Source organism: Chiloscyllium punctatum, chromosome 23 (assembly GCF_047496795.1).
Source record: "Chiloscyllium punctatum isolate Juve2018m chromosome 23, sChiPun1.3, whole genome shotgun sequence".
Taxonomy (NCBI): Eukaryota; Metazoa; Chordata; class Chondrichthyes; order Orectolobiformes; family Hemiscylliidae; genus Chiloscyllium; species Chiloscyllium punctatum.
The window spans coordinates 88115717-88129915 of NC_092761.1; positions in this window are offsets into that span (position 1 = coordinate 88115717).

Below are 14199 nucleotides of genomic sequence, written 5' to 3' on the forward strand. Positions count from 1 at the left end.
CTTGTTGAAGCTCAGTCATTGAGCAGGATCAAGAAGCAGATTTCAGGAAACTAATGACACAAGACCTTTGCTCAATTCTTTCACAGGATGTGAGTATCTTGCCAGCATTGGATGCCTATCCTTGACTGCCCCGCAACTGAATGATTTGCTAGCCATCAGTTTAGAGTAAAACATGTTGTTATTGGTGTGGAGTTCGTTGGAAGCCAGACTGAGGTAAGGACAGCAGATTTCTTTCCCAAAAGGAAATGAGTGAAACAGATGTATTTTTATGACAATTGGCAATGCTTTCACATTCACCATTCCTGAGACTAATTCCGGATTTATTTATTGAAATTTAAATTCAATAAATTGAATTTATAAAGCAGCTGCTATGGGATTCGAACCTGTGTCCCCAGATCATGGGCCTGGGCATGGAGATGTGAGGATAATGAGGGAAAGTGGCATTGAGGTAATTTTTTTAAAAATCATTTATGGCCTGTAAGCATCACTGGCTAGACCAGCATTTATTGCCCAGAGAACAGTTAAGAATCAACCACATGTAGGCCAGACCAGGTAAGGATGGTAGTTTTCCTTCTTTAAAGGACATTAATGAACCACATGGGATTTTCTTGACAATCAACAATAGTTTCAAAGTCATCATCAGACTCTCATTTCCAGATTATTGTGAAATTCAAATTCCTCTATCTGCCATGGCAGGGTTCAAATCCAGGATCCCCAGAACATCATCTGGGTCTCTGGATCAACAGACCAGCAATAAAACCAATTTTTCTCCCCCAATTTTTCAATTGTGAGCCATGATTTAATTAAATAGTTGAGCAGGTTAAATGGGCTAAATGGCCTATTCCTGTTCATAAGTTTCTCATAGAATTAATAAGAAATAATTCCCTTCCAACTTTAGCAAAGGTTCAATTAGTGCAACCTTATTAAACCAGAATTCCTTAACCAGCAACAGGCCTGGTAAGGCCAGAGACTGAGTAACTGAACCCAAGCTCAAAACTATAGTTTCTGTAATTGATGCAATGCTGAGAGATTGGAGGAGGCTGTAATCACAACACAGTGAGTGACACACAAGTCAGCAAGGAGAAAGCACTCTGCTCCTCAGCCCTAAAGCACTTCAGACACAAACCGATTCCCTTCACAGACTCACAGCTCTTCAGGTCTCCTGTAGCTGCTAGCGTTAAACCAAGAACCAATCCACCCTCTCACATGGATGTGAAAAATCCCCGGAAACTTTTCAGGGAAACTGGTCAATATTTGCCCCTTAGCCCACATCACGAATAAACAGAATATCTAATCACTTATTTCATCGCATCTCCCGGCATCATGATCCTCGAGGTGAAGCCCAGTGTGGACTGGGGCCAGGGCCTTGTGTGGACTAGAGCCAGAGCTCGGTGCAGTCTGGAGCCATGGCCCGGTGCGGACTGGAGCCATGGCCTGGTGTGGACTGGAGCCATGGCCTGCTGTGGACTGGAGCCAGGGCCTGGTGCGGACTGGAGCCAGGGCCTGGTGCGGACTGGAGCCAGGGCCTGGTGCGGACTGGAGCCAGGGCCTGGTGCGGACTGGAGCCAGGGCCCGGTGCGGACTGGAGCCAGGGCCTGGTGCGGACTGGAGCCAGGGCCTTGTGTGGACTGGAGCCAGGGCCTTGTGTGGACTGGAGCCAGGGCCTTGTGTGGACTGGAGCCAGGGCCTTGTGTGGACTGGAGCCAGGGCCTTGTGTGGACTGGAGCCAGGGCCTGGTGCGGACTGGAGCCAGGGCCTTGTGTGGACTGGAGCCAGGGCCTTGTGTGGACTGGAGCCAGGGCCTTGTGTGGACTGGAGCCAGGGCCTGGTGCGGATGGAGCCAGGGCCCGGTGCGGATGGAGCCAGGGCCCGGTGCGGATGGAGCCAGGGCCTGGTGCGGATGGAGCCAGGGCCCGGTGCGGATGGAGCCAGGGCCCGGTGCGGATGGAGCCAGGGCCCGGTGCGGACTGGAGCCATGGCCTGGTGTGGACTGGAGCCATGGCCTGGTGTGGACTGGAGCCAGGGCCTGCTGTGGACTGGAGCCAGGGCCTGGTGCGGACTGGAGCCAGGGCCCGGTGCGGACTGGAGCCAGGGCCCGGTGCGGACTGGAGCCAGGGCCCGGTGCGGACTGGAGCCAGGGCCCGGTGCGGATGGAGCCAGGGCCCAGTGCGGATGGAGCCAGGGCCCAGTGCGGACTGGAGCCAGGGCCCGGTGCGGATGGAGCCAGGGCCCAGTGCGGATGGAGCCAGGGTTCAGTGCGGATGGAGCCAGGGCCCATTATGAACTGCTGCCAGGGTCCAGTGCAGACTGGAAGCTAGGGCCTGGTGCAGACTGGAAGCTAGGGCCTGGTGCAGACTGGAAGCTAGGTGCCAGCATGGTCTGTTGTACTGAACTTTTATTTTGGTAATGATGGACATTTTATTTCTCTATTGTCTAAGATCTTGTAAATAAAGAAGCTGTGCCTAGGTACATTTCTCAGTGCTGTAAGTGGTGAGTTATATAAACTTTTCACTGTACTCATTTAGTATACTGTCTGTTCTGATACAATGTGATAGTTCCATTCCCATACTATAAGAAAATCACATGATAGCAGCTCAACTTAAACCAATATTATAGCCAATAAAGATAAGGAAAGTTCTCATTTTATAAATAACAATCTAAATTCTTCAATCAATTAAAGCCAATTCACATTGAAGAAACGCGCATGTAGCAGAACCAACTGTATGTGACAATAAAGGCTAATTCTACTCCTAATTCGAACACTGGCTTCATTTTTGGAGTACTGTAAATTGCTTTAATCTTGAAACTGCATTTGTAGTACTTGAGATTCAATACTTTTCAAGAATATGGGGGTAATCTTTCTCCCTTCAAAGGCATGAGTAGCAATAAGCTATTGAACTGTGATGGCATGACAGCTGGATATAATGTGTATTGTGTACATGACAGAGCAGATGCAGGCTCAGGAACAGTGTTCACTTCAAGCCAGAAGTAGATTGAGAAGAAAAGCTCTATCTCAGCTTTGCAAAAGCGTCATTGTTCCCCTTTTCAGTTCCCTGGTTGATGGGGTTGCAAGCAAATCATCCACAAGCTTGACAACACTTTGTTATTTGAAAGTTTAAAATGACACACTTCAACAATCTTGACCTCCTGGACACAAGGAGGAGGGAAACTCTGAAATACCAGGGACCTTGTGGTGGTGAACCCGGAGAATTGAGATGGATGAGGTAGAGCTGGGTTCTGGCTCCTCAGAAGGTCATGACTGACAGCCACTGAGAGGAGCAACTTGGGCAAAACTCACAATGGCAAGTTTGCATTACACTTCAACTCAAAGCTCGACATCAGGGCAAAACTGAAAAGATAAATTGACACCATTAAGATAATTATTTATTTCTGGAATTACCAAGAAAGTCATAAGGAGCTTCACAGGAGTATAAATCAGATGAGAATCAACCTGAAGTGAGAGGAAGGAACATTAGGAATTGTGTTGCACAGCAGAGAAAGCAAACTGGATTTTAAGAAGGGTCTTTAAGGAATGGAGATGGAATGGCAGTGATTTCAGGAGGAGTCTGGAGCCTTGGAAACAATGGCACACAAATGACTAGACTTGGAGGAAAGGACAGAAAGATTACAAAGATATTGCCATAAGATAATAAGATATAGGAACAGAAGTAGACAATTCAGCCCATTAAGTCTATCCCATCCTTCTACCATGGCTGGGAGAGAGTTGAGACTAAGGGAGAATTTAAATACGAGCATTTGAATTTTTATTTTGAGGCTTTGGATTGGATATGGAGAATTACTGAAGAGATATCAGCCATTCTGATATGAGACTGGTCAGGACATGGAATTTCCTGTGGGTAGACTGTGAGTAACCACGTTTGAGCCAGCTGAATAATGAAAAACGTACTTTCCAGAGTGCAAACCCAAGATTGTGGCATCCCTGAACACTGTCCATTTCCTAAAACGGTTGAAATTGAACTGGAGGGTGTTATTGAACAGTGAAACTTGCTTTTGCAAAAGACCAGCTTTCTATTGTGTGAGATGACAGTCAAATTTACTGGATAGTCAGAGACTGACTGGAAGAGACAGTTTGGCAGATCCCTGCTCATTGTGCACAGACAGGCGACAGGAATTGAAAATTAAAAATCATTGGCTCAAACTGAACTGGAGGTGCCTTTGTTCACACCTTCAGAGGTTCTCCAGAACATAGTGAAAGCTATTTGAAATTAAAGCAGACCATTCCAAAGTGCTTGTAACTTCAGGAACCTTCTGGTAGACAGGAAGAATCCAGATTCCTTTTAAAAGGGTGAGGGGTACACTTTCTCACTAAGTTATTTCTCCCTGAAATGGCTCATTCTAAACTGTGCTGCTTGGACCTTCACTCTCAGTGCCTTTGTCTCTTTCTAGCTGTGTACATCTCTGTACCTCTCCTCTGACCTTACAACCCTTCAAGATCTCTGCATCTCTCTGACACTGGCTTCTCAAACATTCCACATTTTCTCTGATCTGTCATTGGTGACTTCACCTTTAGCCCCCTGCACTCAGCTCTCATCCTTTAAGATTAAAACTCATTAAAACTCCCCTCTTTGTCCAAGCTTTTCACTCAGCTGATCTTGTACCTCCCTTTGTGGCTCCCTGTTAGATTTAGTTTGATAATTGCTCCTGTAAAGAGCTTTGACATGTTTCACTGGACTGAAGGTACTATGTAAATGCAATCTGTTGTTGTCGGTGAGCATTCCCTCCCAAGCCTAGTTGACAGATTGAGTCTGACGGGATTAGTGGTGCTGGAAGAGCACAGCAGTTCAGGCAGCATCCAACGAGCAGCGAAATCAACGTTTCGGGCAAAAGCCCTTCATCAGGAATCAGTCTGACGGCCTAGGGCAGGCTGCTGGTCTGATTGACCTTCTTTGGAGTATGAGGTCAAAGGTCAAAGTGGGAGGGCATCGATGAAGAAAGGAGAAGGATCGCCGGTAGAATTCCAAATCCAGATTCCCAGGACAGCATTGCCTCGAGAAACACTGTCTTCCCGTTAATACCACAACATTAGACAGAAAGAAGGAAATGCAACTATTCTCGGGATTGTGAATTGCAATTTCTGTGCCTCTTCAGATTGCAACTAACCGAATACCAAATGCACTGACTCCATCTGCTGGTTATTTCCATTCCTCTAGAAAGGAAATTCTTCTCAGATTCACTATCCCAGAATTCCTGAATCACCCTGGGGAACAGTCCCACCTTGCCAATCCCTTCCTGGAGTACAGTCCCACCCTATCACCCCCTTCCTGGGGTACAGTCCCACCCGGTGAGACCCTTCCTGGGGTACAGTCCCACCCTGTGAGACTCTTTCTGGGGTACAGTCCCACCCGGTAAGACCCTTCCTGGGGTACAGTCCCACCCGGTGAGACCCTTCCTGGGGTACAGTCCTACCCTGTGAGACCCTTTCTGGGGTACAACACTCAAGGTGCTTGATGCTACCTGGTACAGAGCAGCCTACTTGATTGGCGCTTTATCCCCCACCATAGACAATTATTCCCGACACGCAGTAGCAGCAGTGGGTACCACCCCATAAGTCACTGCAGCAACTGACCGAGGATCCTCCGTCAGCCCCTTACAAACTGTGACCCCTTATCACCTCGAAGAACAGGGTAGTAGGTACATGGAACATTGCTACCTGTAAGTTCCCCTTCATGCCTCCCACCATCCTGACTTGGAAGTACATCTCTGTTCCTTCACTGCTGCAGGGTACAAATCCGACAGTAGCCTCCCTAACAGCACTGTGGGTGTCCTGCATTCACATGGTCTGCAGCAGTTCAAGAAGACAGTTCATCCACGCCTTTTTCCAGAGCAATTAGGGATCAGCAACACCCACATCCATTGTGTGAAGATTAATTTTAAAATACAGATGGAAACAAGCTTAACACTTGATCATAGTGAGCATTCCACAGCTGAGGCAATCCCAAAGTACATTACAGGATGTTTGAAGTGCTGATGCTGTTGTAGGAAACACAGCAGCCAATCTCCCACAAACAGTATGATACACTGACTGGATAATCCACTGATTGTGCCTCCACTGTTTCTTTGAAAGATTCAGTCCAATTAATCCCATTTTCTGCCCATGTCCCAAATTGTTCCACTTCAAGTATTTATCCAACTCTCTTTTGAAAATTACTGTTAAACCTGCTTCCTTTGTCCTTCCAGACAGCACATTCCAGACCATGCCAACTCACTGCATGAACAATAATCCTCGACTGCTCCTCTTTTTGTTTTGTTACCTATTAACTGACACTGTGTTGTGTGACAACTGACCCTCTTCCTGGTGGAAACTTTCCCTCTTTATTCATACAATCACCTGGTTGTTAGTTAGCGATATTACTGAAAGGATAATCCCAGTGAATCCATGAGCAACTATATATAGCTGAGCTGCACATCTATTAAATGCATCGCCCTGTGAATAAAGTCGAACTCCCAATAGTGTGTCAGCATCTCAAGTCCCTCAATGCCATCAGATCTTGATCATCCAGTCAGGAAGTAGCTGTAAATGCTGTCACTTTTAATCCTCCTGGCTCATCCATTGCAATGTTCTTTATAAAGCATGTTTTTTGCTTCTGATTAATTCTGACCAAGTTCCACATACCCATTCCTCTCTCTCCCTTTCTCATGTTCACTGTTGTACACCTTGCCATATTTTGATTTAAAAGTCCTCAACCTTATTTTCAAAACCCCCTTGGTGTCGCCACTTCTCATCGCTATGAGTTGTTTCTGTCCCAGAACTTTCCAATATCTCTACCGTTATCCAATTCTGGCCATCCCCAAATATTTATCGCTCCACCACTGGGGTCTGTGTTGATGTATACTTTGTTCCACAAATCCAGACGACACAAGTTTCTGTACAATGGTAGTTGCTTTATTATCAGACATTCAGCGAGAGATTCAAATGTTCCCAGAGTAGTCGCGTGTCTACATATGGTGACACTTCTCCATGACTCTCTGCCCTGCACACAGAGACAGTATATCTTATAGGAATTAAACAAAAGGTTTATCAGTCACATGGACGAATATCATCACATAGTTTAAGGCAGGTAATTATGAATCTACAAAGTCCGGTGAATGCCGATGTCCTGTGATATCGTGTGAATGGATTGCAGAAACTGATTATCATATTCTTCATGATTATGTGTTGAATGGAAGAGATTAAAACAGAAGGGTTTTGCCTACTCTCAATGGGGGATTCACATACCTATGTTAATATGGAGGGTAAGTAAGACAATGGGAGGGGGAGGCAGTTTAACAGGGTTGTGGCCAAGGCTTTCAGTCTTGTCTGGAAAGGGCAAATACCCGTGTCTGGGGCTACAGGGGGAATCCACATGTGTAGCTCCACTCGGCTGTATTTCTGAGAAACAGTCAGCCTCCCCCCTTACTGAGATGTTCTGTCTGTATTGTAAGGCTTTCTGTTGACATTGCAGTAAGTCCTTTGGTAGTGAAATGTTTAACCCTTGAGTCCCCAGTGTGTCCTGAAAGAGATGTAAAGCATGGAACTGACCCCCTGTGGCATTTTAACTTCCTCATCTATACCTTCAGCTGTATCAGCCCCAAGCTCTGGAATTCCCTCTCCAAATATCTACCTTTTCTTCATCCTTTCAGATGCTCCTTAAAACCACTTTGACCAAGCTTTTTGTCATTGGTTTTAATGTTTATGTGCCTGGGAGAAATCATTAAACAATGTTAAATTTGCTAAAGCTGCTGTTAAATACAGGGTATTATTAGTTGAAAAAGAAAAAAAATTGAGATAGTTTACAAGTAACTACTAATCCTGCAGAAATAAACAGCCCAGAAACTGGCAATTCAGTTGAACTAATTGGTGCTGGTTTTGTAATCTACAGACATCTCCTCTAATTCCATCTCCCTCGACCTATTCCCTTTTCTCTCACATAGCTATCCAGTTTCCTTTTGATTTACCTTCAAGACTGAACAAGGAACAAACATAAAACCATTGAGAAAGCAAGGTATTCAAAGTTACAACGTGCGTGTCTTTACAAAGTCAGAGTATGGCCTTACTCGCCCTGTGATTATGTTACATCATTCAGTGACATCAACCAAACCTTTGTCTGACTATTTTTAAAAATTTTTAATTGATAAAATTACAAATAATGAAGCAGCTATTGCCATTTGCAGAAGAGAAAGTCAAATCCTTTACATGAGGAAGTGCTCGAAATTTCATTTTTGAATTGACTGGTTCTCATGACATTTAACATTGGTGCCACTATTAGGTGGTCAAAGGTGCTAAATGAAAATATGCATAAAATATAACATTTGTAAATCTTGGATGTTGAGGGAAGAGCTACTCCACACCTTTGACTGTCTTGGAGAGAGAGTCAGAGCCAATTGGACCTTATCACCCTAGATCCCACCTTCAGGCCATGTGGAGTTTGACAGCTATGAATAAAAGGCACAAAGAGCATTAATTCCCCTGAGGAGACACAGCAACAGAAAATAGGAAATACAGTCAAGGCTCAAACAAAGGGATTTGTAGAAGAAATTAGTATTAAAAAATCAAAACTCAACCAATCCCTTTCTTCTATCTCATTAGTAAAGATCAAAATGTGTATACACCTGTCCCTCGCTCACTATTTTAGTGGTTAAAATAGGGGATGCTTAAGAACGGGAAAAAGTTGTAGCTGGAACAGCTATTCCTTTTTTGAGGTATTTTAGGTGTTGGAGGTGATTTTCTTGAATTCCAGGACCAGCATTTACTGTTTTATATGCTGTTGCAATTGTTTTGGAACTTCGGAGAAAAGAAAAGTCAAAATAAGAGCCCTTTTAAAAGGGAGAGGGCCAGACAAAGGCAGTGAGCACATGGTCTGTAAGGGAGAAGTAGAAAGAAACTCACACTGCTAACTGACACAGCATGAATCTGTGCAGTTACTGCCTTTGCTGTTTGAAATCATGTATCACTGGACATTGGAGTTTGTCGAGGAAAACATAACAAACAGCGAAATTCACAAGGAGCAAAAATGGCCTTTAGTAGAGTGATATGTACTTCTTGTCAGATGTGGGAGTTTAAGAAGAGTTTACGGGTTACTATGGATTATATCTGCCATAAATACTGTTGGTTGCGATCCTATCAGATGGAATGGATCGGTTGGAGAGACAGTTAGAGGCAGTGAGGAATTTGCAACAGCAACAGTATGTGATGGATGGCAGTTGTAGGAAGGGGGAAAAATCGCAGATACAGTGACATAGATGGGTTAACTCCAGGAAAGATAGAGAGGTAGGCAGTTAGTGCAGAAGTCTTTTGTGGCTATCCTCATTTCAAACAAGTATGCTGTTTTGGAAAACATGGGGGGTGATGGATTCTCAGGGGAACATAGCACGAACAGCCAAGTTTCTGGTATTGAGACTGGCTCTTATGCAATGAGGCGTACATCGGGTTCCAAGAGATCAATTGTGTTCGGGGATTCTCTAGTCCGAGATACAGACAGACGTTTCTGTGGCCAGCAGCAAAAAAGCAGAATGGTGTGTTGTTTCCTTGGTGCCAGGATCAAGGATGTCTCAGAGAGGGTGCAGAATGTTCTCACGGGGGAGAGGGGCCAGCAGGAGGTCATTGTCCACATTGGTACCAACAACATTGGAAGGGAAAAGGTTGAGATTCTGAAGGTAGATTGCAGAGAATTTAAAAAGAAGGTCCTCTAGGGTAGTAATATCTGGATTACTCCCAGTGCTATGAGCTAGTGAGGGCAGGAATAGGAGAATAGAGCAGATGGATGCATGGCTGAGGAGCTGGTATATGGGAGAAGGATTCACATTTTTGGATCATTGGAATCTCTTCTGGGGTAGAAGTGACCTGTACAAGGAGGACAGATTGCACCTAAATTGACAGGGGACTAATATACTGGCAGGGAGATTTGCTAGAATTGCTTGGGAGGATTTAAACTAGTAAGGTGTGGGGGGGGGGGGGGGGGTGGGGGGGAGGGGGGGGGGGGATGGGGAGGGTGGGGGGGGGATGGGGAGGGCTGGGGGGATGGTGGGGGAATGGGGAGGGCTGGGGGGGATGGGGAGGGCGGGGTGGGTGGGTTGGCACCCAAGGAGATAATGAGGAAAGAGATCGGTCTGAGACGGGTACAGCTGAGAACAGAAGTGAGTCAAACAGTCAGGGCAGGCAGGGACAAGGTAGGATGAATAAATTAAACTGCATTTATTTCAATGCAAGGGGCCTAACAGGGAAGGCAGATGAACTCAGGGCATGGTTAGGAACATGGGACTGGGATATCATCGCAATTACGGAAACATGGCTCAGGGATGGGCAGGACTGGCAGCTTAATATTCCAGGATACAAATGCTACAGGAAGGATAGAAAGGGAGGCAAGAGAGGAGGGGAAGTGGCATTTTTGATAAGGGATAGCATTACAGCTATGCTGAGGGAGGATATTCCCGGAAATACATCCAGGGAAGTTATTTGGGTGGAACTGAGAAATAAGAAAGGGATGATCACCTTATTGGGATTGTATTATAGACCCCCTAACAGTCAGAGGGAAATTGAGAAATAAACTTGTAAGGAGATCTCAGCTATCTGTAAAAATAATAGGGTAGTTATGGTAGGGAATTTTAACTTTCCAAACATAAACTGGGACTGCCATAATGTTAAAGGTTTAGATGGAGAGGAATTTCTTAAGTGTGTACAAGAAAACTTTCTGATTCAGTATGTGGATGTACCTACTACAGAAGGTGCAAAACTTGACCTACTCTTGGAAAATAAGGCAGGGCAGGTGACTGAGGTGTCAGTGGGGGAGCACTTTGGGGCCAGCGACCATAAGTCTATTAGTTTTGAAATCGTGATGGAAAAGGATAGACCTGATCTAAAACTTGAAGTTCTAAATTGGAGAAAGGCCAATTTTGACGGTATTAGGCAAGAACGTTTAAAAGCTGATTGGGCGCAGATGTTCGCAGGTAAAGGGACGGCTGGAAAATGTGAAGCCTTCAGAAATGAGATAAAAGGAATCCAGAGGAAGTATATTCCTGTCAGGGTGAAAGGAAAGGCTGGTAGGTATAGGGAATGGTTGGATGACTGAAGAAATTGAGGGTTTGGTTCAGAAAAAGAAGGAAACATATGTAAGGTACAGACAGGATAGATCAAGTGAATCCTTAGAAGAGTATAAAGGAAATAGGAGTATACTTAAGAGGGAAATCAGGAGGGCAAAACGGTGACATGATATAGCTTTGGCAAATAGAATTAAGGAGAATCCAAAGGGTTTTTGCAAATATATTAAGGACAAAAGAGTAACTAGGGAAAGAATAAGGCCCCTCAAAGATCAGCAAGGCGGCCTTTGTGTGGAGCCACAGAAAATGGGGAAGATACTAAACGAGTATTTTGCATCAGTATTTATTGTGGAAAAGGATATGGAGATATAGAATGTAGGGCAATAGATGGTGACAACTTGAAAAATGTCCATATTACAGAGGAGGAAGTGCCGGATGTCATGAAACGCATAAAAGTGGATAAATTTCCAGGACCTGATCAGGTGTACTCTAGAACTCGGTGGGAAGCTAGGGAAATGATTGCTGGGCTCTTTGCTGAGATATTTGTATCATCGATAGCCACAGGTGAGGTGCCGGAAGACTGGAGTTTGGCTAACGTGGTGCCACTGTTTAAGAAGGGTGGTAAGGAAAAGCCAGGTAACTATAGACCAGTGAGTCTGACGCGATGGTGGGCAAGTTGTTGGAGGGAATCCTGAGGGACAGGATGTACATGTATTATTGGAGGAAAGGCAAGGACTGATTAGGGATAGTCAACTTGGCTTTGTGCGTGAGAAATCATGTCACACAAACTTGATTGCATTTTTTGAAGAAGTAACAAAGAGGATTGATGTGGGCAGAGGGGTAGGTGTGATCTATATGGACTTCAGTAAGGCATTCAACAAGGTTCCCCATGGGAGACTGGTTAGCAAGGTTAGATCTCATGGAATATACGGTGAACTAGCCATTTGGATAGAGAACTGGCTCAAAGGTAGAAAACAGAGGGTAGTGGTGGAGGGTTGTTTTTCAGACTGGAGGCCTGTGACCAGTTGAGTGCCACAAGGATTGGTGCTGGGTCTACTACTTTTCATCATTTACATAAATGATTTGGATGTGAGCTTAAGGGGTACAGTTAATAAGTTTGCAGATGACACCAAAATTGGAGGTGTAGTGGACAGTGAAGAGGGTTACCTCAGATTACAACAGGATCTGGACCAGATGGGCCAATGCGCTGAGAAATGGCGGATGGAGTTTAGTTCAGATAAATGCGAGATGCTGCATTTTGGGAAAGCAAACCTTAGCAGGACTTCTACATTTTATGGTAAGGTCCTCGGGCGTGTTGCTGAATAAAGAGACCTTGGAGTGAAGGTTCATAGCTCCTTGAAAGTGGAGTCGCAGGAAGATAGAATAGTGAAGAAGGCTTTTGGTATGCTTTCCTTTATCAGTCAGAGTATTGAGTACAGGAGTTGGGAGGTCATGTTGCGGCTGTACAGGACATTGGTTAGGCCACTGTTGGAATATTGTGTGCAATTCTGGTCTCCTTCCTATCGGAAAGATGTTGTGAAACTTGAAAGGGTTCAGAAAAGATTTACAAGGATGTTGCCAGGGTTGGAGTATTTGAGCTACAGGGAGAGGCTGAACAGGTTGGGGCTGTTTTCCCTGGAGCGTCAGAGGCTGAGGGGTGACCTTATAGAGGTTTACAAAATCATGAGGGGCATGGATAGGGTAAATAGACAACATCATTTCCCTGGGGTAGGGGAGTCCAGAACTAGAGGGCATAGGTTTAGGGTGAGAGGGAAAAGATACAAAAGAGACCTAAGGGGCAACTTTTTCATGCAGAGGGTGGTACGTGTACGGAATGAGCTGCCAGAGGAAGTGGTGGAGGCTGGTACAATTGCAACATTTAAAAGGCATTTGGATGGGTATATGAATAGGAAGGGTTTGGAGGGATATGGACCGGGTACTGGCAGGTGGGACTAGATTGGGTTCGGATATCTGGTCGGCATGGACAGATTGGATTGAAGGGTCTGTTTCCATGCTGTACATCTCTATGACTCTATGGCTATTCCTGCTCCTATATTTCATGGCTTTGAGAGCAATGAGCCTTTAAGATCCACATGCTCATCAAACTCCAGGCTTCACGCTGTGCACCTCTTCATCACCTTTTCAAGTGCAACTAGAGACAGGTCGTAAAAATGCTCACCCAGCTAGCAATGCCCACGTCCCATGAATGAATAAAAATGAACTTAAGCAGGAGCCAGTGAGGGTCAGCCAGACTTGGATGATAAAGAAGGGACTTGAGGGCAAGTTAAAACACAGGCAGCAGATTTTTGGCTGACCTCAAGTTTATGAGGTTTTCATATCCTCGAGTTTCCATAAGCCCCAATCTCACAAACGCTGATGAGCAGGAGAGGATATGAATGTGTCCTACCCTCAGGGGACAGCAGGAGGTGTTGGACCAACTAGTTTCATGTTGTCAATGGGTCTGGGGCAAACATATTGGGCTGAATGGCCTCCTCCTGCAATACGAGATGTGATGATTTTATGAACAGGAGTCCATTGGAAGAAGCTTCCTGCATAGAGTCAAAGTTCATTGCCCCAACGTAACCTCAGCCCAAGATATGTACCTGGTTTAAACCAGGCATTGTCTGAGATGTATGTTTTACAAACACAAAAATAATAGTGCAGAGAAACAAGGCTGTTCAGACAATTGTGTCTGATTCAGTTCATTGAGGATTCCATTCAATTAGGCCCACTTCCCCATTTCATATGCACAACCCTGCAACGTTTCCCCCTTCAAGTATTCTATTGAAAGCTTCCACTGAATCTTTCTCCATATGAGCATAAAATGCTGAAGCAAAAGTAGGCCACTCAGCCCCTCAGGTCTGTTCTACCATTCAGTGACACCTGGACTGATCTGTGGCCTAACTCCACACCCCTCCCTTTAGCCAATATCCTTTCATATATTTGCTTAACAAAAAAGTTTTATCTCAGAGTTAAAGTCCAATGCCATTTGTGAAAAAATGTTTCAAACGTTGACCAGCCTTTGTGTATAGCAGCAGTTCTTAACATCTCTCCTGAATAGTCTGGCCCTAATGCTCACACTTTTTCCCCTCGTGCTAGAATTCCCATCTTGTAGAAATAGCTAATCTTTATCTGCCCTGTCTTTTCTTGTTACTATCTTGAAGA